General features: G+C 39.2%; 1 long non-coding RNA gene across 1 annotated transcript; it reads right to left on the bottom strand.

The window, feature by feature from the left end:
• Positions 1-21383: 21383 nt before the first annotated feature.
• LOC129178770 (uncharacterized) lies at positions 21384-23437 on the bottom strand. The gene is made up of 2 exons (XR_008569844.1): positions 23304-23437; positions 21384-23031 (listed from the first exon to the last, which is right to left on the bottom strand). It is a non-coding gene; the product is annotated as an uncharacterized LOC129178770 (long non-coding RNA).
• Positions 23438-23672: the final 235 nt, after the last annotated feature.

Here is a 23672-nt window from a genome sequence, read left to right as displayed (position 1 = left end):
GCTTTTTCTGCAAAGAAGTAAATTCAAGCAAAGTGACGGTGGAGTCTGCTGGATGTGGGGATGAATCCCTGCTGCTGACCGATCCAGACGGCAGCCACTCGTCAGAAGAATCAGGGTCGGGTTCTGAGTCACCCGACTCTGAACTGCTTCCGGTGTCAGGCTCCGTTGTCACACTCAGCAATGCTAACCACTAGCTTGTCGCTTCGGCTGCCATTGTCAACTGCATTTGTGTCTACGTCACCTACATCACCCATGTCACCTCTATCTTTCGCGATCGCGTCACTACTAAAAGCAGAGCCACCGCCAGACAATCTCTGTGACAGTGTTAGCTGCCTGTATTTTTTTTTATGTCCGCTCGATTTCTGAATGTGTTTCGCCATTTTCCTCTCTCAACCCACAATCCGTCTTCTTCATAGACAATCTGTTGCTACCGGTTGGAGGAAAAGAGAACTGTTGCCCCCAACTGGGACAGAAATACATTGCCTACCAGTCAGAAATTCCCACACAAGATGAATAAGACTTTAGTATGTAGCTCCCGCAAAAGAAAGGGTCAATAGACGTCTTTGGCAGTCAACGTTACTTTTTGAAAAGACGTCAATAGACGTCTTTGGCAGTGAAAGAGTTAATGACGTTGTTGGGGCTGTTTTCCTTTTCCATGTTGGTATGGTCCTCAATATTTATCCAGATTCTTGATGTCTTTGACAACAACAACTCTGCCTCTGGTCCTCCATTTAACTTGATGAAGATTTTGCAATTAGCACTCCAAGTACCTTGGATCCTTCCTTGCTTTTGGAGATCACGTGCTTTCTTGGCGATTTCAGCATTGGGCTTTGTCAGATGGTCATTCATGTAGACGTTTGTACCTTTCAGCTTCTTTCCTTGTTTCAGCAGTGCGGCTTTTAATTTCCTGTTAGTGAAATTGACGATGATGACGGATGTAGTGCTGTTCCTGCCATACAGTGGGATGCAAGTGTCAATGGTTTGGATGTCTACGTCCACCTCCTTTGATTGCAAAAAAGTGACAACTTGTTGAAACGGCATGCATTTAGTCTGGTTCATCCTTATTCCCAACTGCCCTGGTTTGATCCAAAGCCCCGTCACGATCACATCATTCATTCACGTGTTCTGATCCGTGTCATATATGGTGATTTTCAGTTGCTCAATGATTTTGTCTTTTTCTTCAATCTCTGAGAGTGTCTCTGCATTGCTGCATTACTTTCCCGTAATTCTTTGTTCTCCACTCTCAGACTTTGAACTTCATCCGTCAAGTCCTGGACCTTCTGCATTACGAAGCCCATGTTTTGTTCCACGTGATCCAGCATGTGTACCTTCTCATCTATATGATCCAGCCTCTGTAGTTTCAGGAGTATTTGTTCTAGGGTATCTTCTAGCTTTTTCACTGTCTTTTGCAACTGCTTTGACACTCTCTGGTGTTGTAATTCAGCATGCTTAGTCAGTTGGTGCTTCAAATGGGTTACATGCTCGTCGGCAGGTCTCGGCAGCGAGGAGGCGGATTCAAAACCCGCACCTTCTTTCATCATAGGTTACTCTATGTCTATAATCGAATCCGGAGTGCTTCGACCTTAACTGCAAGAGCCACCATCAGATCCGTTTCTTTTCTCTTTTATCTTTGGCATTATTGCGGTTGCTAAGCAACACCGTCTCGCCGTGTTGCCGATTAGCCCGTTAGCTTGTCTTACACTGCCCTCGGTGTTTAATATTCGTTGTAACAGCGAGTTTGTGTCTCTCATCAGTCCTTGTTCCAGCCGGAGATATTTCTTCAAGAAGACTCCAAAGTATTTTAAGAGTCTGGCTTCATGAATAGCTGCCGATTCAAGCCGCGGCTAATCTGATAGCTTGCCTATAAAAGCTGTCGCCTCCTACTGTGCATTTCCTTTGGTGAGTTCAGTCCTCTCGCAAGTCCGAAATAAGGCAAAGATGTCACACTTTTCTAGAGTTGTGTTCACAAGCTATGGTCAGGAATATTCCCGAAAAGTTTAAAACGCCGATAGCAAAAAACGGAGCACTTTCCGTGAGCGTCCTTTCCGTACAACAGGCAGTGACTCATGCAATTTGAAGAAAAAGGTGAGAAACACTTCTCCCTTTTCGCTCCTCATTGTCAAGAGTCTTCAATAAAGGCAAAAATTATGTTAGATTTGCTCATTTCATTCATCATTTACGGCCATCATCAACATCAGTCATTCGCTCTATCGTGGTTTTTGAAAAATGTATAAATTAATTAATGATTGCTGTTTCGTGGTTGACTATGACATATTATTTTGTCCAAAAATATTGAAAGAAGTCATTTGTAGTATTCTGGTCTCTGGGAGTCAGTAATGTTACACTGATGAGACATGACGTTATATTACATTACCTTCACACTGCATGGAGTCAGCCATGGTAATGTATGTCCGACATGATAGAGTGAAAAAAAGTTTTCCAATTCCGTGTGAAAGTTTTTGGCTTCATACTTCTTCTTACTCACTCCATTTGAAACATTTCCTTAAGTTTAGAACTAATAAATTGGAGGCTAACTAGTTAGCTCGCTAGCTTGCTATATGTTACGCGCGGCAGTCGTCTCTTATGTCTCTGCAGTGATCTCGTAGCTTGCGCAGTGTTGCGCAATGTGGTGTTATTTCATGTCTTCAGAGCTCCACTAATGGTAAAAAAAAACATATTTAGGAAATCATAAACAGGTTATATATGCTCCAAATACGAAATATTCCATGTATTAATATCGAATCCTACTTCGCAGAAATTCACTTATCGCAGTTGAATCTGGAACCAGTTAACTAAACAAGGGACGACTGTATAATTATTGTTGCAGTGTTTTTTGCATGTAAAACTATTATTCTCTATAAAATATACTTTTCTTAATATTTATGAATGCCTGAAATGGATTTATTTGATTTACATTATTTCCTATGGGTAAAATTGCCTCAGATTTTGTATGTTGTTGTTTTTGTCTGACCTTTTCGAACAAATTAATACCAAAAACCGAGATCCCACTGTATTAAAACGTTACACAAGTAAAAACAAGAGATTTACATTAAAATAGCACATCTTGATATCATCACCAAATATGCGTTTCTTATTTTTTATTTTATTTTATTGGTTTATTTGACAGGGACAGTGTACATTAAATAGCATTGCTGCAAATGCACTAGAATTAGGCAAAAGGCTATTTTTCTTCTGTTCTCCCCGGACAGATGTTATAAAGTGTCCCTAAAACAACAGTAAAAGGATTATAAAAAGAACAATGCAAATATGAAAGATGAGTTAAAAAAAAGAAAAAAGATGCAATTATATAAACCCAGTTAAAAGATAAAGTGTACATACAAAATCTTATTATTCATTCCTTTCCTGTCAGAATCAAGATGAGCATCCATGAATGGAAGCATCCATGAATGGAACTCTTTTGGGTGGATCTATAAATATTATTTTGTCAGAAGCAAAAGGAAAGTTATTATACACTAACAAAAGAAACCATGTCTCTGCCGAGGTTGATGTAAAAAAAAAAAAAAAGTACCATATCACTTTGTAATGTTTAGTAAATTTGATTTAAACAAAACAAATCTGACATAACGTTAATGAACAAACTACATAAACACAGACTACATCACAAAACATTTTTCATCATTACACTCATTCAGAAAAAAATGATCCTCTATATCCCATGACAGAGCCACATCAGACACAAATCTCTCACCAAGACTGGTCTCTGTGAAAGCCTGAAAGTCGCATTATAATTTTTTCTTAAACAGAAACACACCTTGAACAATAATGTTTAGGAAGGATTTCACCTAACCTCTCACCCTGATTGACTCTCGGATGTCTTTAAAATTCAATGTAGCCTTTTTTGCCTGGGCAAAAAAAACCTAAATGTCGAGGACTGAGAGGATGCCGGACCACAAACCATGTAATACATGTAGAATATAAAACAGCCCACACAAAAGGTGAAAGTCACATACAGTACACCATGGGCATGATAAATCATTTCCATTACAGATTTAATAGAATTTCCAAGATGTTTTGTCCTTGTAGGAGGCGATTCTCCATAATGAAAGATTTCCACCAATTTATCTGGTTTAATTAGAAGTTCATGCATGGAAACCCATGGTGACCAGCTATAATGATTAGGCTGGACCACAATATGGCACAGTTACAGTGGCGAGTCCTGAACAGACCCCCTCATCTATCTCAGTGATATATTGTGTCAGCCACAAACTTGCAGTCACTGACGTACAAGCTGATCCAACCTCCTGAGCATCGTAATTATTGTTGATGAGCATGAATTGTTGATATCAAGTATGATTACATTTTGCTAAATCCCCAAAGCTAAGCCAGCGTGTCACATCAATCGGTTTGTATATTTTGAGACTACATCATTTGAATTCTCATCATGACTCCACGTAATCATTTGCTAAGGCATAACCATCAGTTTTGTGTTTGTAGAGTGCGCTTTAACATGCACGTTCTCTGTGAAAAAAAACATAAAATTGCATCACTGTTCATGTCCCATTTTTGTTCTTTGAGACCTTATACAGTATATACTGTATTGTATACTGTGTTTTCAGTGGGGGTGTCTCAAACGTGACGGTATTTCTTGTTGAGAAAAGCCATCTCAATGGGAACAGAGTAGCCGGAAGTCTGTGATCAGACTATGATAATATGGAAGCGGCAGTGCACGAGGCAGGATTAGAATCACACATTATGTCCTTTACGCACCCAATAAAGCTTGCATTCCTACTTGCACTCGGTATTCCCAGTATCACTGGCTTGCAACGTGTAGCTGTTTTTTTAATAAAAGTTCAACAGGCAGGAGAAGCTGTAGTAATGCAACATTTGGTTAAACTTACTTAAGATTGGTCAGATTAAAAAAGGATCGCTGACTAAGGCTCCTATTCAATATATTATTTTGATATTATTTCGGAAATTCACTACTTCCTAGTTCGGCACTCTAAGCATCATGGGAACTGTAGTTATTTTAGTGTAAACATAAAGCTAATCTACTGCAATCTATTTTCCATGTGTCTTTATATAACTACACATCAGCATACATGATTTGCCATTGTTATTTTGACTTTTATAATTTGTAGATTTTGTTTACATTTGTGGAAAAAACAGTTCAACAGTTAAAAGCATCATGCTTGCATGCATGAGGTCATGTATGCAAAGTTATAAAACATTTCAAAACGTACATGCATTGTTTTGTGACTCACTTAAATAAAAAAAAGTATATTTGTCCAGTGTGATATTTTGTCATTGTAGTTTTCTTAAAAGTAATCTTAAAATGCCATCTCGTCTCGTGATCTGAGTTTATCGTGACACCCCCAATGTTCAGTGAATTCAGTTTACATGTATAAAAACATGGTTACTTATTGCTGTATATAACCAAAACACATAATTATTTCAAATATCAAGTGACTGAGTAAGTGTCTTTGAATCACAGACGGAGCATAGGACATTAATTTGAAAATTAAAAGGTTGGCTGGCTGAGGAGCTCTATCAGGCATTTGATAATTACTAGTGCCAATTTTTCTCTTGTATAGGACGTCCCCCAGTCATCTCTTATTGCCTGTAAGCTCTGTCAAAGTTGTAAACAACCAAGGAATGATCCTACACAATTAACATGCAGGGGGTTTTGCATGTATTTATTTCCACCATAATCACTGTGATAAAATTATAAATATTGAATTAGAGATGCGGATGATGTGACGGGATGATGTGACTGGAGAAGATAAACATGCTCATGCAGTGCTGATTTATCACTACCATTTCAATGCACTCGCATGGGGTTTATATGAAGAATTCATTTGAAATTACATTTATTTATACAGTATTTTTTTCTTCAATTGGAGAAAATTGTAATGCGAAAAATTGGAGACACTGTACCTGTTTTTGCAAATGAACATTTCGTATGTACTGTGTTAACATATATACTCTATACTATTCCTGCTGCTACTGAAGGTTTTCACAAAGAAATATCACTAATATCGGCACACAATACACTTTCCATTGACAAATCCCAATAAATATCCATTGCACTGTGTTTATTTACTATTGCGCCATATAATATGAACAAATATGTTGACCTTGACCTATCCATTGCAGTTTTTTGAGTTGCAATCTGACCAATGTTGTCCAAGAAAATAACACTTCAACTTGCAATAACGTATCCAAGCAGTGTTTTTCATATGGGTCACATGGGCAATTGCCTAGGGCGGCACTCTCTAGGGGCACTGCAAGTATGAGGTGGAAAAAAAGGATTCATATGCTCATCAGGTGAGGATATGTGTGTCAGATGGGCCCCCTGTATACCAGCACCCCCCATTCTACTCACATAAAGTGAAACCAAGCTGACTGGGAAGAGGGGTGAGCTCACTGCTGGGCCTCTGCTTTCAGGTTAATTACCAGATAAACATGTCATTTACAGAAAGTACAATAACAAAAATTGCTCAAAAATAAAACACATTTCATTTATAATACCGCCTGATTCCAATCCTATAAATGAATGAGAATGAAATGCGGTGTCCATGGAGGTGGGGGGCTCTGTCTTTCACTTTGTTGTAACTTTTCTGCAAAGTTTTGTCTAATAAAACTAACAATTACTGTAGAAATAGATGATAATATGGAATAGACGATTAAGGGAGGGGCGCCATTGAAGCGACAATCACCACTGTATCCAAGGACAACGACGCTGATTGACAGTTGCATATCAGGAAATGTTTCGAACAAGCTAAAATATTGGACCGTCAGCAATGTTGCCAATTCCACTGAGGACTGTTTGTAGTGAAGATGCCATTCATTCGTCTCCTACATTTGCTGCCATGAATATGTATATCAAGCAGATAAGATAGCAAGCAGTCAAATCCCCATAGCCTATTATGCATGGTATGTTTACAGAGGGGTGGTATAGGATGGGACAATATCCGGCAATCCGGTGCATACATTACCATTTCAGTGTCTACGTGTCATTCTTTCAACACTTATGTGGAAATAATATGAGAAAACACAAAAGACAAGTTTGGTTGTAAAGATCATGTTTTAGGCAGTTCTCTGGCAGCTGGTTCATGATCTTCGCGGAGGGGTAAATGCATCGTGTCAGGAATATTTAGTTATATAATATATTTAAAAGTAATGAATGGGGATACGGAAGGAAGTAATTCAAACAAATCAATGAAAAACCCATCTGAGCTATTGTTGGACACAGCTATTCTTGTGGTGTGCTGTGCATGTGGCACATGATGGTATAATGTAAAGCTGGTGCTAATTTGCTTATTTCCCAAGACATGTATTTTAAATTGTCCTTAATAAAGCACTATGGCATCTTAAGCACGATGGAGTATACAGTATGAATCATTGCTTTGAGCATGATTACATTTGTGTCCTATTGATTGGAAATCCCTTAAGACAGGGGTGCCCAAGCTTTTTTTCCATCAAGAGCCACATACTACAAAATGGAATTTCAACAAAAAACTGCCTCACAGCTTTGTGATTTAGGTGAAAAAGTTTATAATTAATATGAACTTTGCTCTGGGCTCTTTTTCCCAGTTTTGCTGGGTTTTTTTTCCCAAAATACTTTAGTTCAACTTTCTTCTCATAATATTTTCACTTTATTCCCATAATATTCAAATTTTTCCAAACCTAATGTTAGGTTTGGTGAGGACAGGAACCCAAGATGCAAGACAGAGGTGCATGCCGCAAAAAACAGTCTTTATTGTAGGTCTCAATGGCAAAACATCCAAATCAGGCATAGAACAGAGGCTAGGAAGAAATACAACCAAAAGTTTCAAACACAAGGCATAGCAAAATGCTAGTAAAAAAGTAAGTTAAACTAAAGGCAAAGCCAACAAGGGCTTGATTGTACAACGTAGCAGGAGCACAAACAAAAAAAGAAAAGGCAGAAGGCCAAAGGAGACTTGGAGGACACGTGCTGAGAACAACTCTGCGTCCTCCCTCTGTAACAGCTGGCATAAGGAGGCCTAATTGCCAATCTGCCACAGTTGTGTCTTCTTGCCACACCCCTACTGAGCACTCAGGTTGCCTTGGCATAAAGAAACACACAATGAATGCACAGAAACCAGCAGCCACACAAAGTCCAAACAAACACATAACATAACAGTACCCTCCCCCTAACGGTCACCACCTGGTGGCCCACCTGGCTTATCCGGAAACTTAGAGTGAAAGTCTGAGATGAGATAATTTATAATTTTATGGGATAATTTTATACTCCCCTGCCCCGTTTCCTAGAATCAATAACGGCAGTAACACTATATGCATGATGGCCATCAACCAGCCTTGGCGAAGGAGAAGTCTCGACTGGAGGGCTGAGCGGACTGGTCTCAACTGGTTTCAGACGGGAAACATGGAACACAGGGTGAGCGGTGACTGAGGCAGGCAGCTTGAGCTTGACAGAGCTGGGGTTGATGACGTGTTCCACCTCAAACGGACCAATGAACCGGGGAGCCAACTTCCTGGGGGGCACAGCAAGTGCCAGATCCTTGGACGGCAACCAAACCTTTTGCCCAGGGAGGTAAGATGCAGCTGGAGTACGGCAGTGGTTGGGGACATATTTAACCTGTCACTTGCACAAGCATCTGTACCAACCTGCTTACCACCATAGTGCCCGTACCCAGAAGAGCAACGTGTCCTGCTTAAATGACTATCGCCCTACAGTATAGCACTCACTCCTATTGTAATGAAGTGCTTTGAAAGGATAGTCATGACCCACATCAAAAATAGCATCCCGGTCACTGTGGACCCTCTACAGTTTGCATACCGCTAGAACCAGTCCACTGATGATGCAGTCAACACTGCCATCCACACAGCCCTTTCTCACCTACAGGGCCAGGACACATACGTCAGAATGCTATTTATAGACTATAGCTCTGCATTTAATACAATCAGCCCCCACAAACTCACAGATAAGCTCCTCACACTTGGCCTGTCACCCTCCCTCTGTAACTGGGTGTTTAACTTTCTCACAGGCAGTCCCCAGTCAGTCAGAGTCCACAATCGCACATCCAGCTCAAGAATTGTGAGCACTGGGACCCCACAGGGGTGTGTGCTGAGTCCGCTCCTCTACACGCTCTTCACCTATGATTGTGTGGCCTCCCACAACAACACCAGCATCATTAAATTTGCAGATGACACTACAGTCATTGGCCTGATCACTGGTGGTGTTGAAACTTCATACAGAAGATAGGTGGCGGACCTCATATCTTGGTGTCATGATAACAATCTCATTCTCATTACAGATAAGACTAAAGAGATGATCATTGACCCAAGAACAAGGAAAAAGGAGCCGTATAGACCCCTGTTTATTGATGAGACTGAGGTGGAGAGGGTGAAAACCTTCAAGTTCCTTGGCACACACATCAGCGAGGACCTCACCTGGTCTCACAACACCCAACAAATTATCAAGAAGTCCCAAAGGAGACTGTACTTCCTGAGAAGACTGAGGAAATTTGGCATGTCCACCAAAATCCTGAGTTGCTTCGACAGATGCACTATGGAAAGTGTCCTTACCGCCTCCATCACTGTTTGGTACGGTAACTGTACAACACGTGATAGGAAGGCACTCCAGCGGGTGATCAAGACCTCACAGAACATTGTTGGGGCAGCCCTCCCCTCACTGCAAGACATTTATAAATCTCGTGTCCTACGAAGAACAAACAACCTCATCAAGGACAGCACACATCCACAACACTCATTATTCACACTCCTACCGTCAGGCAGACGCTACAGGAGTTTGAAGTCCAGGACCACACGACTGGCAAACAGGTTTCACCCACAGGCCATCAGGCTTCTCAACGAAGCACTCACACATGCCGCACGCAACACACACACACACACTCATAGCTATTTATTTATTGATTTATTTATTGATTTATTCATTCATTGGTATTCATGTCTCTTCTGTTGTTGTTGCTTAATTTATTGGTATTCATGTTTCTTATGTTGTTATTCTTTTTCTTGTGTTTTCTTTCTTTTCTTGGCAGAATGAACAGAATAAGAATTTCATTGCATAGCAGAACTACCTGTTTTACTGTGCATATGACAATAAAACTCTTGAATCTTGAATAATTGAGCTTGATCGCATAATCAAATCAAAGCGCTTTTCATACGTATAAAATGCAACCCAAAGTGCCTTACAGCGTTAAAATAACACCCCCGAAAAAAAATTGCTCTAATCAAATTGGTAAATGAGAAATATTAAAGCCAGATCAAAGCGGTGGGTCTTGAGCCTGCCCTGAAAAACCTGAAGATTATCTGCTGCCCTGTGGTCCGATAATATGTATCAAGAGCTGCCCAATCATATCCTTACTTTATGCATACGTTTTTGCTGTGCAGCCTTTTTTTAATCTTTTGGCGCAGACCAGAATACCGTGAAATGTGAACGCTGCCTAAACACTTGTTGAAAGTAGTGAACATGTTATCAAAATATAAATGTGGAAATACAAACTTTGGTTAACTACTAAAGCAAAATCATTGCCATGGAGTACAGTCAGGCAGCACTTTGCAGCTGTTGATGTAAATTAAACCAATAACTCAAAAGAGCAGTGCTGGAAAACTAGCACTAGTTTCACCACATGAAAAGAAGTTACAAGTTGTAACGCTTCCACAATCAAACTGAGGTAGGATGGCTGTAGAGCGTACATTCATAGTGCTTTTATTGTGCGTTGAAAACAACATGAGATGGACACAAGTGTGACAAACTGAGTGCAGGCAGACAAAACTGCTCTGCTGCTGAAGTCATAAAGCAACATCACTTGGACAAACTAATACTAGTACACTTAGTATTACTGGACTGTGTACAGCGCAATATTGACTGATTGTATCACTCATCTTTCAAAATACCACATTCCCACTAGGAGAAACATTTATAATTGATTTAATTCAGCAAATTACCACAATCGCAAAATTGAAAGGCTCCTATGCCCCCTCAGTGGAGCCATTTGACAATTCCAATGGCCCCTGGCAAATAGGTAATTATTAAAAAATAAACTTTGGGCGGATTGTCTTTTTTTTTGCCTTTATTTGTGTGAAACAATTTGACCAACCTGAATTGAATTTGATGCTTGTTATGGAGTAATATGAATACATGTGAAATAAACTGTTCAATACATTTTTTGTTTTGTTTAAGATAACAATGATTTGACGCCGTATGATGATTGTTTTTTGTGATCAGCTTTGAAAGGTGTTTACCGGCATACACCGATCATATGTTTTTTACGAAAATCGGCCGATATTCATCGGTGGCCGATCGATCGGAGCATCCCTAACACATACAAATAGAAAGTAGAGTTTTGTATGATTAGTTACTGTGACCCTACCTCAACTAATTAAGGCTCATTCAGACACGACCAAGATAAACTCCAAGAATTATACTGTATAAAATGATACATGGTGATTAATTCAACATAAGCCAATTTAAGATATTTAAGATTTCATCACTACAATCCTGAACAGCAGAATGAAGGCTCACCAGCAGCAGTCTTTAAAAAGAGCTGCAATCATAGGCCAACCCACACCAAAAACGAGACACCCACAATAAGAGACACGATGCCAAGACACCCACATTATTTCAAATACAGTAAACTGGCAAAGCACCCACATGAAGCTAAACTAGCAGTTAATACTACAGCAGGACACTCTTGTGTCGCGGCAAAGAAGCTATGGATTTGTGTGGATAAAAAAAAATACACTGTAGAGAAAAATCCTGGCACAATGCAGCCCATTAAGGAAAAGCTTTGTAATTCTCATCCAGCTTTGTTCACTCCATTGTGATGTTCCAGCAAGACCCTCCCAAAGGACATCCTTAGTCCTAAACCATCTTGTCCTTGCAGACCAGCATTTGTGGGGGTTGTTCATCAGTTTGAATTACTCTGTATCCTAGGTTCCCAAAGTGGGGTACGCATACCCCTAGGGGTACGCCAATTGTAACAGGGTGTATGTGAATAAAAGTTAAAAACGGAGCAAGGAGAACGGAGCAGAAAGGAGACAGCGCACGATGTTGTTCATTTCTCTGTGTGCATCATATGAACAAATAAGTAAGTTTGATGATTATTTTGTGAATTAAGAGTGTTTAATCCTGAAGATGTCATTTCTATTGGTGTTCCAATCACCGTACAGCGCAGTGGTGAAAACCTGTCACTGTGAGTGGGGATTCGCCCGAAAATGAGGCTTTATTATTGGTTGTATGTATTTTGTACGTTAGATACTGCTTCATCGTGATTGTTAATAGTTTCCCCTTCAGTTTGGCATTAAATTGATATGCAGACTTAAACCATCGCCACCATGAGTGGGCAAAATAAGTGAAGCTCAAGTTCAACTCATTCAAACAAAAGAATGAATCAGACTGGAATAAAAGATACATAGAATGATTACTATCGATCAGCGCTCATGTGAAACTGTATCAAAATGTAACCATGCAAAATACGCATTTTGACACGGAATTACTATAAAATGAATTAACTAATTCATTCTGTTTAATATTTATAAAAGATATGCAGATGATTATGTATCTATTTATCAGTGCTCATGTTAAACTTTATCAAAATGTAACCATGCAAAATAAAAAATGTTGACCGGTAATTACTATAAAATTAATTCACCAATGAATTATGTTCAATATATCAAGTCAATTCATATAAAAAGGTGTATGTTTTTTTAAATGAGCAGGAGTCAAGGGTACATGGCTTCAGGTCAAATGTCTGAAAGGGTACGCGACTGTAAAAAAGTTTGGGAACCATTCCTCTATATCACCTGAAGCAGGCTAAGTAGCTTTTTCACTCATGCCTTTTATGATAATTATTATTAGTGATAGGAGTTTTGGCTCTTATAAGGGAAACACTTCTTTTGGCTTGGCTCCCTACAAAGAGCTCCACAATGGCTCCTCAGAGTTTTTAGTGGCTTAATTGATTTCTTACCAAAATCTGTCTAAAATGAGTTTCTAATATAAACAATTATATCAAATGTTACTGTTACTATACTGTTACTATACTATATTAAATGTAATGTACTGTTGATATGGCTTCATTTATATACACAACATGGAACAGATTGCAACACAAAACTAAATATTAAACATAAAAACAAAGACCCGTCTCAATTAGACAAAAAGGTTCAATCTGATTGTGTGTATTATTTGCCATTTTCCAACTATTTACAGTGAGACAACACAAAATCAACAAAACATTGCCCAACAAAATATTAATTAAAGTGTTTAAAACAACAACAAAAAACAGCTTACAGGTATCAGTTTTTGCTAGTATTTAGTGAAGATTGACATTCAGAAAGTGTCTCACCTTTTGTTTCCCGACGCTCATTTTCCTCACCTTTCCAGCTTGCTTGTGTTTGTAAACCCTCCCTCCCCCCGCTGTTTAGTGTCGAAACACACAGCACCACACATTTTGACCAATCACATGCGGCTTTACATTCACTTCAAAGAGCCGGCTCTAGGAGGCATTTAATTCGCATCGTTTCATTTGCTGCAGCCTTTCATGTCGACAGCATGGGTTGGATTCCCAGCCAGGGCCCTTAAACACCCGGCCACTGTGCTGGTCCCAAGCCCAGATAAATGGGTGGGTTGCGTCAGGAAGTGCATCCGGCGTAAAAAGCGTAAGCCAAACAAATCATGCAATTGACTCACTGTTTCGAAGGGAACAACCACACAAGACCAACTTAAGCAGACAGTGCAAGTGAAATGTTTTGAAAACAATAAAATGCTGAATCCATGCAAATTCTGTGTGACCTTCTGTAAAAACTGTGAACATGCACATGTGGGTTAAGTGTTTGGACATGGCATGCATAAGTACAGTAATTCTTAATAAAAACAGGTACGGAATACAGCTTTTGCGCTTACAATGCGTCTTCAACAAAACGCACATTTACTGCGTTATTTCATTTACAAAATTTCATTTTACACCAAAAAAGGGTGTTTATAAGGTGGCACGCATGCACATAGTGATTATGGACAAAGAACCATCGATAACAACCGGGTTGGCATGCATAGTTTTAGTTGTTTTTGCAGGTCTATGTGAACGGGTATTTCGTTTTTACCAAGTTGCTGTCATATAAATGTAACCTAAACCTGGGCTATTGGAGTCTGTCTCAACAATGTCATGTTCTGTTATGTCTGGGCTTTTCTTAACAGAAAGAAAAATACATATTGGCAGAAACATACTGCAATCTTCCAAAAGGATGCTGGAAATTTGTGTGCAATTTGGCTGAACTTATTGTCCATATTTCCTAAAAGCACGTTTGAAGCTAAAAATCAAAGCAAATTGTGTTCCAAAATATCTGGCAATTTTGGCACAAAACTTGCTGGCATCTGCTTAAAAGGTGAGGTTGAAAAGGAATTCACATTTTGGCACGCCAGCGACCCGAAGCATCCATTCAAATCAACAAAACGACCACAAACTTTGTATTGAAATGTCCACAGCCCAGCCATGAATGTAACTGAAAATCTGTGGGATGACCTTGAGCTCTGTGCATGTCAGATACTCTCACAATCTGACAAACTAGGAGTGCAAAAGCCACTTGACTAGTGTTACTTGAAGGATGTACACAGTTTTGCAAAGATATTTTTCTGTTTCGATTTCATGTTGGAATTCGTTTTTGTTTCACAGAAAACTACACTTTGCTGGAAGATGTGAGCTTAGTGCTGTATATCCGTCTGAATCCATAACATCAAGTCAAAACACTGTATAACTATATGTCCTATAACTATATATAGGTTAGCGATAATAAACAATGACAGTTAGCAAATAAACAGTGACTACTGTATATTGTGCTTGTGGCAGTGTTAAAAAACAGTTAAACAACAAAGAAACCTCAATAGTATTTTGTGGATCACTTGGCTAACTAATATGCTATTGTAGTGCTACACAACAGGCTCAAGGACCATGAACAGATCTATTTAAATCAATAAATGTATTGATTTTTTTTCCTCTGAGACTGCAATGTCAACAGCTTGTATATATGCTCACACTAGTATGTGTTCTTTGTTCAGTATCCCACCATTTCCTGAATCAGTTTTGACCATTTGTGGTATCTCGCAAGAATGGGAGCATGCACTGAATGCCCCCAAAGGACTGGACTATAGAGATGAATTGCTGTTTATGAACCCCATTGTTCTCAAATGCTTGCAATGTCAAGTCTGCCATGAAGACAAATCACAGAGGTGTTACAGACCTGTGGCATCGGGATAATGTTCTCACAAAATATATGGTCTTCATGAATTATTGATGAACATTACCGTAAACGGCAAAAAATACATGGGTTTGTGGCTGGACTTATAAATTATACCAACAACTTGCACATTTTAGATTACATAATTAAAATAATTGTATTTTTAGATACACGATAAAAATGTGAATCATTCCATCAAATTGAAAATAAAACCCACAGACTAGATTATGTTGATGTAAAATATTGTTTGTATATTGCAGTGAAGTTAACCAACATGACAAAAGCACTACCTTTAGCTTTGTTGTTGAACAAGCAGTGGCTGTTTTTGATGTGACCAGTGTTTTAGTGTGATTTTAGCGTGCTGTCTACTTGCGAAAACATGGGCAAAATTTGATGATGCTGCATGAGGTGCGCTGCCACTTGAAGCTGCTCTTGCGGCATCAGAATCCGGAGTCCATGCGGTGGAATGGGCGGCATCTTGAGGCACTAGCAGCAGGGAGTTCTGGAGAACTTCGGAAGGTCGGAAAAACTCACATTCATCGCACTTGCACGCACTTACAAATGCGAGTGTGTAAGGACAGCAGCACGTGTAACTATGGCCTCCGCAGGATAATGTGGCAATCGCAAGGACTGCAGGGCTCCAATAATGTTAAAAAACGTATTTAGAAAGTCATAAACAAGTTTTCTATGCTCTAACTACAAAAATATTCAGTTTATTAATATTCAATCCTACTTCACAGAGATTCACTTATTGTGGTTGCATCTGGAACCAATTAACCGGGATAAACGAGGGATGACTGTATTATGATTTTATTTCCATAATATTTTAATTTTATTGCTGTAATATTATGCCCTGCAATTGACTGCCGACTAGTCCAGGGTGCACCCCGCCTCACGCCCGAAGTCAGCTGGGATAGGCTCCAGCATACCCACGACCCTAGTGAGGATAAGTGGCATAGAAGATGGATGGATGGATGGATGGATGGATGCTGTAATATTATAACTTTCTCCCTAACCTAATTTTCCAAAAATGACAACTTTATTTTGCTTTCTTTGTTGCTCACAATGTTACCACTTAAAAAGAAACTAACGTATTTTTTTTCTTTCATATTTCAACTCTATTCTACTAAAATGACATTACTTTTCCTCATATTACAAATTTATTCTTGAAAAATTGTGACTTTTTCTTGTTAGAATACAGTTTTTTCTCTTTTTTTTTTTTTACTTTTATAAGTAATTTTATAAGTTATTTTCATTTCTGCTGTTGTTGGGTTTTTTAACATTTTTTTTCAAAATATTTAATATAATATGATATATATATATATATATATATATATATATATATATATAATATATATATATATATATATATATATATAATATATATACTGTATATATATATATATATATATATATATATATATATATATATAATATATATAATATTTTGACTTGATTCTCTAACATTATAAATTTTAAAGCAACATAATTTTCCAAAATTTACAAATTTATTAGTTGTTTTATTTATTTCTCATAATATTACAACTTGCTCTGAGGGGAACTGCAGGGATGAGGAGATTTGTTTGTGCTCAAGGTCGAGGTCAGGATACGTTATGGGCACCCTGTACAGGCGGGACACCGATTCTCCCCATACTGCTCATTTGCCAAAGGGGGTCTCGCACAGGCACCATGAAAGCTAGAATCACCCCTGAGAAGAGTATAAATATAAATGCAACACGTTTATTTTTTGATGCTATTTTTCTGTCATTGAAGAGTGCCACATTAAAATAAATGTCGATTTGTACTGATTTTTTTATTTTATTTTATTTTTTTTACATAATTCTTCAGGGCTTCTCCAAGGATCCTTGCAACAGATGAGGCAATAATGGAAATTGCCCTTTCTTTAAAGCAACTACCAGTTTGGGCCAGACTCCTCACACCGTTATCATCAGCCAACCACTTGACACCCCAAAGGGAATAGCTGCTTCCTTCCATCAGCATCGTGCAATCCAGTATTTGTCTATAATTCACTTTTTCAAAATGCACCATGCCAACTGAAAAACATTGCAACATCCTGCAATCAGGTCAAGACCTTGCTATGAATGACAGCCTTGCAGCGGATTTGCTGGCTAGCTCGTCTACATCTGTGCAGACAAACTGTTTCATCAGATGTCTACGTGTCTGATCAGTAAAAAATCTCCCTGCTGAATTCAACTGAAATGGTTAAACATTGTCTGAGGTTGTGAGGCCTGCTGGATTTGCTGTCAAATTATCTGAAACAACTGGCTGCTGGTGGTAAAACAACAGTCATTTTCCAGTCCTGCAGTTGTCATGCCAACTGCACCCTCCAAGACTTGGCAACGTGGCATCTGTCGCATTGTGTTGGAAGAAGTGCCCGTTTTTAATTGGCTTTTATTTATGACCGTTTGTGCTCCAAGCACGCTGCGTAGCTGTCATATCGAGATCTCACCTAACAAGTGGATGGATTATTTGAACAAAAGTGGTCTTTTTACTTTCCAAATTGAACAAATGTATAAATAAAACTAGGAAGAGCAAAACATTTTGTTTGCATGTAGGTAATATTACTTACCATAAATGCCATGGTCTCACATTGCTCTTTATTTGTGTGAATGTACAGCATGTCCGGAAAAGACTCAGTGATGGGAACAATGAAGTAATTACACTTACAATGAGCCATGAAATTCAGTGGTGGATTTTTACCACCATCTTCTGGTAAGCCTGTAAATAGCAATTACGAGGAGCATTGGAATGAGCTTGGCTCTAAAGCAAAGGCAAGTAATTTTAACCAGAAACATGATGGATATTCATTAACAATTACCTCATTATTTTTTTTCACAGAGCTACCAGTGCAATGTCTCACACAAAAACATTTTTTTTTAATCCTGTAGCTGAAAAAATGAACATGCAAGTGCACGTTTTGCAAGATTTAGACCCATAAATGTAACTAGTACCCTGCCAAAAATAAAAAAAAAAGATAGAAAACTAAAGCCTCAAATGTGACAAAGCATATCCATAAAAAACATGAGGCCAAACAAACTTCTTCAAAACTAAGAAATATGATTGTGGCAATTTATAAATCTGGGCAGTGTTACAAAAATAATTCTGCTACACTCATGGCTCCCAAGGGCATTGAGGCTTTTATATTTGTATATATATTATAAAAGATAATCATCACTGCTGGAAACAAGACTGTAGTGTCATGAAACCAACCTTCCCCTGAACCTTAAGCAGTATTTGCAGGAATAATCAGTCACCATCACCTGCTAAAACGAAAAAGAGTTGAGCATGAGGGTGCAAATTCACTAATGGGGAAAACAATCAAAATAGTCGTAGTGAATGGGCTTTCACTTGTATAACACTTTTCCACCTCCAGGGCACTTTGACACTGTTAGCACATTTACCTACTGATGATGCAGCATCAGGAGCAACTGGGGGTTCAGTATCTTGCCCAAGAATACTTCAACATGATCATGGGAGAACAAAGGATCAAACCCGCAACCTTCAGGTTGGGAGACAACCACTGTTACACTTGAGCCATGCCGCCCTTCTAATATTTATTTATTTAGCCTACTACACTAATGTGCATTTATTGGTTTTATCCCACTAAAACCCTAGTCACCCTAGTCACCTAGCCACTTCTAATCCTTCCAGAATGTCTCCAAAAAGGCCCCAAATTAGCTGCAATGCATCTCAATTGCTGCTGGAATATATTTAGATATTAAAAGAATTCACTTGGAATGCACTCCAAATGCCGTCATAATCTTTCGATTGCTGCTCAAATGTGCCTCAAGTGCAGTCAAAATGTCCAAATTGCCTCTTGCCAGCTGCATCTGAAGCATCCCCTTATTCAAATCACGTCAAGGAAAAAAGGAGCCAAGGTGAGGAACTCCACCGCTGGCCGCTGACGTGGACAGGGTAGAGGTGCCGCAACCCGGGCTTCATTCTAAGTGCTTTCTAAATATTCTGCCTGCATTCTAACATTATTCTTAAAAATTCCTACTGTGTTCCAGCTACATTCAAGTAGAATGTGCAAGAACGATTTGAGACGAGTTTGAAATGTAATCTAAGTATTTGAAAACAAATCTGAATTGGGCATCACACCCTGCAGTGTGAACGTAGCCTAATACTTCGGCTTTAACAGAGCTGAAATGTGGGCAGTTTGTTTCTTTAAATGACTAGGGTTTCCAAATCCCTGAAAAATAAAGAAGTGACAACTTGTTGCCCAAATGTCTTCACCTCTATCGGTGTGGTGATTTTTTAAATTTGTGTGAAACAATTTTGATACTATTTGACTTGAACCTGAATTGAATGATGTGCATGTTTTGGAGTAATACCAATACATGGGGAAGATAGAGTTGAATAGTGCAAAATTACAAAACTGTCAGATGAAATAATTATTATATTTACATGCCCTGCCTAAGGTTACCCGCAGAAGTGTGTAAATTAAACACCACCAGGGAGGAGTTAGCCTCCCAATTGTGACAGAGCAGGAAGGGGCTGGGAATACATTTGGGCCCTGTCATTGATGAATTCCATTCACATTTTACAAACTATTTTTGATTCTCACAAGAAAAAGTGTCTTCCTTTATAACTCAATACAAGATGCATACTTTTGTGTTTAAATACGCGACGATTCCGTTTTTTAAGGGACGGTTTGCAAACCTATGACGATAGAAAGGGTCTCATAAATAACATCACTGGTCCTCAAATATGAATCTTAAAGGTCCACACAGTCTAATGAGGATAAGCGGCATAGAAAATGGATGGATGGAAGGTCCACACAGTAATTTGTCAACTAGTCAAAGGTCCATTCATTATAGTCAGTCTAGCCACAAGCTACAACATGGTTATATTTCAAACAAAATACTTGCTAGATGATACTTTGCTGTGCGGGCATTGGTCATGCTTCTGAGGGACAAAGCCAACATCCAAATGTTCTCAAGTGCAACAAAAAAGGGGTAAATAGTGAAATCATATTGGAATTCAAACTCCAATAGGCAGGTGTACAGACAGCAAATAAGGAGTGAATAAACTTAACTGCAGTAAAAACTTAAGCTCCAACACCACGCAAGCCTCAGCCAGTCAGTCTCCCCACTCCACGCAGTTCAAGGGCCACATAAACATGCTCGTCAGCGAGCTACTCCACTTGACAAAATGATGAAGATGGACAAAGTGCTGCTGGACCACTTGTAAACTAATGGGAACAAACAGAAGCAACCATCCAAACCAAACCAATAGACTTTAGTAAATTTAATTTAGGAGTGTTATTGTCAGATTGAGCTGGTGATCGCAGCACAGAGGAAACTCTGAGTTTAGCACTTTAGATTGTAATAAGCTGATTGATACATTTGAGTCTGAGAAGAAGAGGTTCCAGGCTTGAAGATGTGTTTATCACTTCAAGTGAACATCCTCATGTTAATGAGAAAAGACAAGGCAAAGATGGGAACGAAATAAATGGCCAAATGATTGTATTGAATAGCAGTTATCCACGTTTACGCCATATCACTTCATATCTAAACTTAGAGCAGCACACAGTCACAAGTACAGACTGCAGAATTCTTCATGTTTTTAAAACAAAGTTTCATGCAAGTATGAGGTCATCCAGCTTTGTTGTTCTACGAACGTAATACGCTCCTGATCAAAATTTTAAGGCCGGTTGAAAAATTGCAAAAATTTACTTTTTGCACTGTAGAATAGTAGAGTTGCGTAGAGTCGAGCTTCAAAATGAAAAAGAAATTGTCCCGTCGCTGGTTGCTGCTGTCGAAGACTTGACCCCCGGTATGCAGAGAGGAGGCGGTGAAGTGCAAAATTAAAAGTCATTTAATTGCGCAAGACAACAAGAACAAAACCAAAAGTGACAGAGGAAAAGCTCTGTGGGAAAAATGATACAAAAATAATAAACAGGTAAGTCTAGGTGACAGCACTGGAAAGGCAATGGAGTTCATCAGCAATGAACATGACAATGAACAATGAACCAGCACCGCGCATGCGACGGCGCAGGTCTTTTAACTGTCACTGATTCATATTGACAGCAGGTGTGCGGCCACCAGGCGTGGACTGGCAGTCCACCACACCGGAAGCACCGCTTGCCAGAATAATGGCGCAGAACAGGAAGTACACGCTCCTGTCCTGCGTAGCGTGACAGAAATGGGAGTGAGACAAAAAAATCTTAAGCAATTTATTGCAAACAACCATTAAACTGAAATAGTCTGTTCATCAGCTGATCAAAATTTTAAGTCCATAGCTCAAAAAAAAAAACACGAAACCCTCCTAAAATGGAAATAAAATGTTCAGAAAAGGACTCGGTAATGAGTAGCTGCGCCATTCTTGTTAATCACCTCAAAATTGGTTTGGGCATGTTTGATGCCCAAACCATTTATATTAAAGTGTGCTATGTTTTATTTTAATTTTACATAAGTCACACGGGAAGGACTCAAAAAGGCCTGCACTGCATTTTTGTAATCTCTTGTTGTAACGGGTAAAATTAGAAAAGATTAAAACTCGGGTTATGTTTTCGGCATAAGAGGGGGAAAAATGGCTCTTTTGCTAGTAAAGGTTGCCGATACCTGGTCTAATTAATTGTTACTGAACCCTGTATTCACTCTACCACTTACTATTTTAAGTCAACATCATATAGTGAAATATATCCACTCTTATTAAACCACCAGGCTGGGGGTGGTGCACAGTACTATGAAGGTATATATTAACCAGATCATTTTCTCAGGAGCAGGAAGGAAAAGCTTCTCACCCTGTTCAGCAAACTGTCATTCCCAGGGGAGTGCAGTCAAATTCCTTATTAAGAAGACATGGAGGACAATGCAGTATGCATGGCCCTGGCTGTCTTGACAGCCTGCCACAGTGTTGATGTGAGAAGTCATAAGACTTGGGCTCTTTGGGGACCACAGGGGAGATGGTCTAAATGCAGGTGACTTCACTGCATGACTCTCTTAAGCAGTCCCAGGCCCATTTGCTGATGTGAGGAGAGAAAGTGAGCAAGTAGCCCAAAGCAGCTGGCATGCAATTCAGCTGCTGTGCATCATCACTGCAGTACGACCCGACCTTTTAGCTAGAATGACGAGACATTACCACAGCTCTTTGTTTCAACTAAGTGTACACAAAATCAGAAGTCAGCAATGCTGTCTATTCCATCACGACACTAGGCATCACAGAGTTTCCGGACCAGCGGTCAGCACTTTGTGAGGCTTATGAGCATCTTTTTTCTGCTCAACTGCATGCCACCAAATTGCTGCTTTTTCCAAAAGGCAGGAGTGATTCATAAAGCAGTTAGAGGGTCTCATACAGAAGGATTCAGGGGACCACTTTGATACATATTATGCATTGAATATGCTAATAGAGATGTGCAAGTCATGAGCAAGTCTTGCAAAATTTTTACTGAAGGGACTCATGGGCACTTGTCTCCATTAACGTGTTCAACTATTCACGCCTGCTAGGAAGGAAGCAAACCAGGCAACATGTCAACAATTGTGCAACTGTTATTCTAACTACATTTGTATGAATGTATTAGTGATGGGAATCCCGGCTCTTTCAACTGAGCTGGTTCCTTTGGCTCGGCTCCCTTCTTCAAATTTTTTGTGTCACTTAAATCAGTGATTCCCAACCAGGGGTGAAACGGAGAGGGTTCTCAGGGTGTTGAGATGTCTCCAAGGATGCACTGGTTTGGAGCGGTCAAAGGTATAGATGTGTGTTCAAGTCATAGAACACGGCAAGTTGTCCTCTGTTTGGTGGATTTGGTCAGTAAGTGGCAGCAAGGACTGCTCAACTGTGGTCTTTATAAGGCTTTATGCTGTGGTACTGTAACAATACACAAAGAATACAAAATGTCACTGAATAAATAAACAGTAAATGAATGTAACTAATATTACACATAAACATAATGATTAGCCAAAGGCACATCAAATACAGAACCCACTAAGGAAATTAAGTCATTATGATGCTTATTAATATAATAAATCGCTATACAGTTAGCTTGAATGCTAATGTTAGCATTAATGAACACAAGAGTTACACTGAACAAAAGTGTATAATAGAGCTCACACAGATCTAACAACTGAATTAAACCTCACCTTTATGCATTCACGCACAGCATTAACTTGGGAAAACAAGGATGAGGCGCAAGGAAGGAGATAAAAGGTACATCTGCCTGTACAGCGTCGGAGAAGTCATAAAAAAGACGTTTTTAACTGATGCAACATCACACTACTGCGGTGCGTTCACTGACGGCCGAACACAGTGGGACAAAACAACGCCCAAATCTAAACATTACCAGTGAAGCATGAACAACACAAAACATGGTAAATTACGGGCTTTCTAACAAGGGGTAGGCGTATCGCTAGTGGTACTCGAGCAAATTGCAGGGGGCATGTGAAAACATTTAATAAATTATTTCCAAGATGATAAGTACATATTGTCAGTCATTTCATATTAAACTAGCC

The sequence above is a fragment of the Dunckerocampus dactyliophorus genome, chromosome 3, assembly GCF_027744805.1.
Source record: "Dunckerocampus dactyliophorus isolate RoL2022-P2 chromosome 3, RoL_Ddac_1.1, whole genome shotgun sequence".
Taxonomy (NCBI): domain Eukaryota; kingdom Metazoa; phylum Chordata; class Actinopteri; order Syngnathiformes; family Syngnathidae; genus Dunckerocampus; species Dunckerocampus dactyliophorus.
This window is presented reverse-complemented; position numbering and strand designations above follow the sequence as displayed.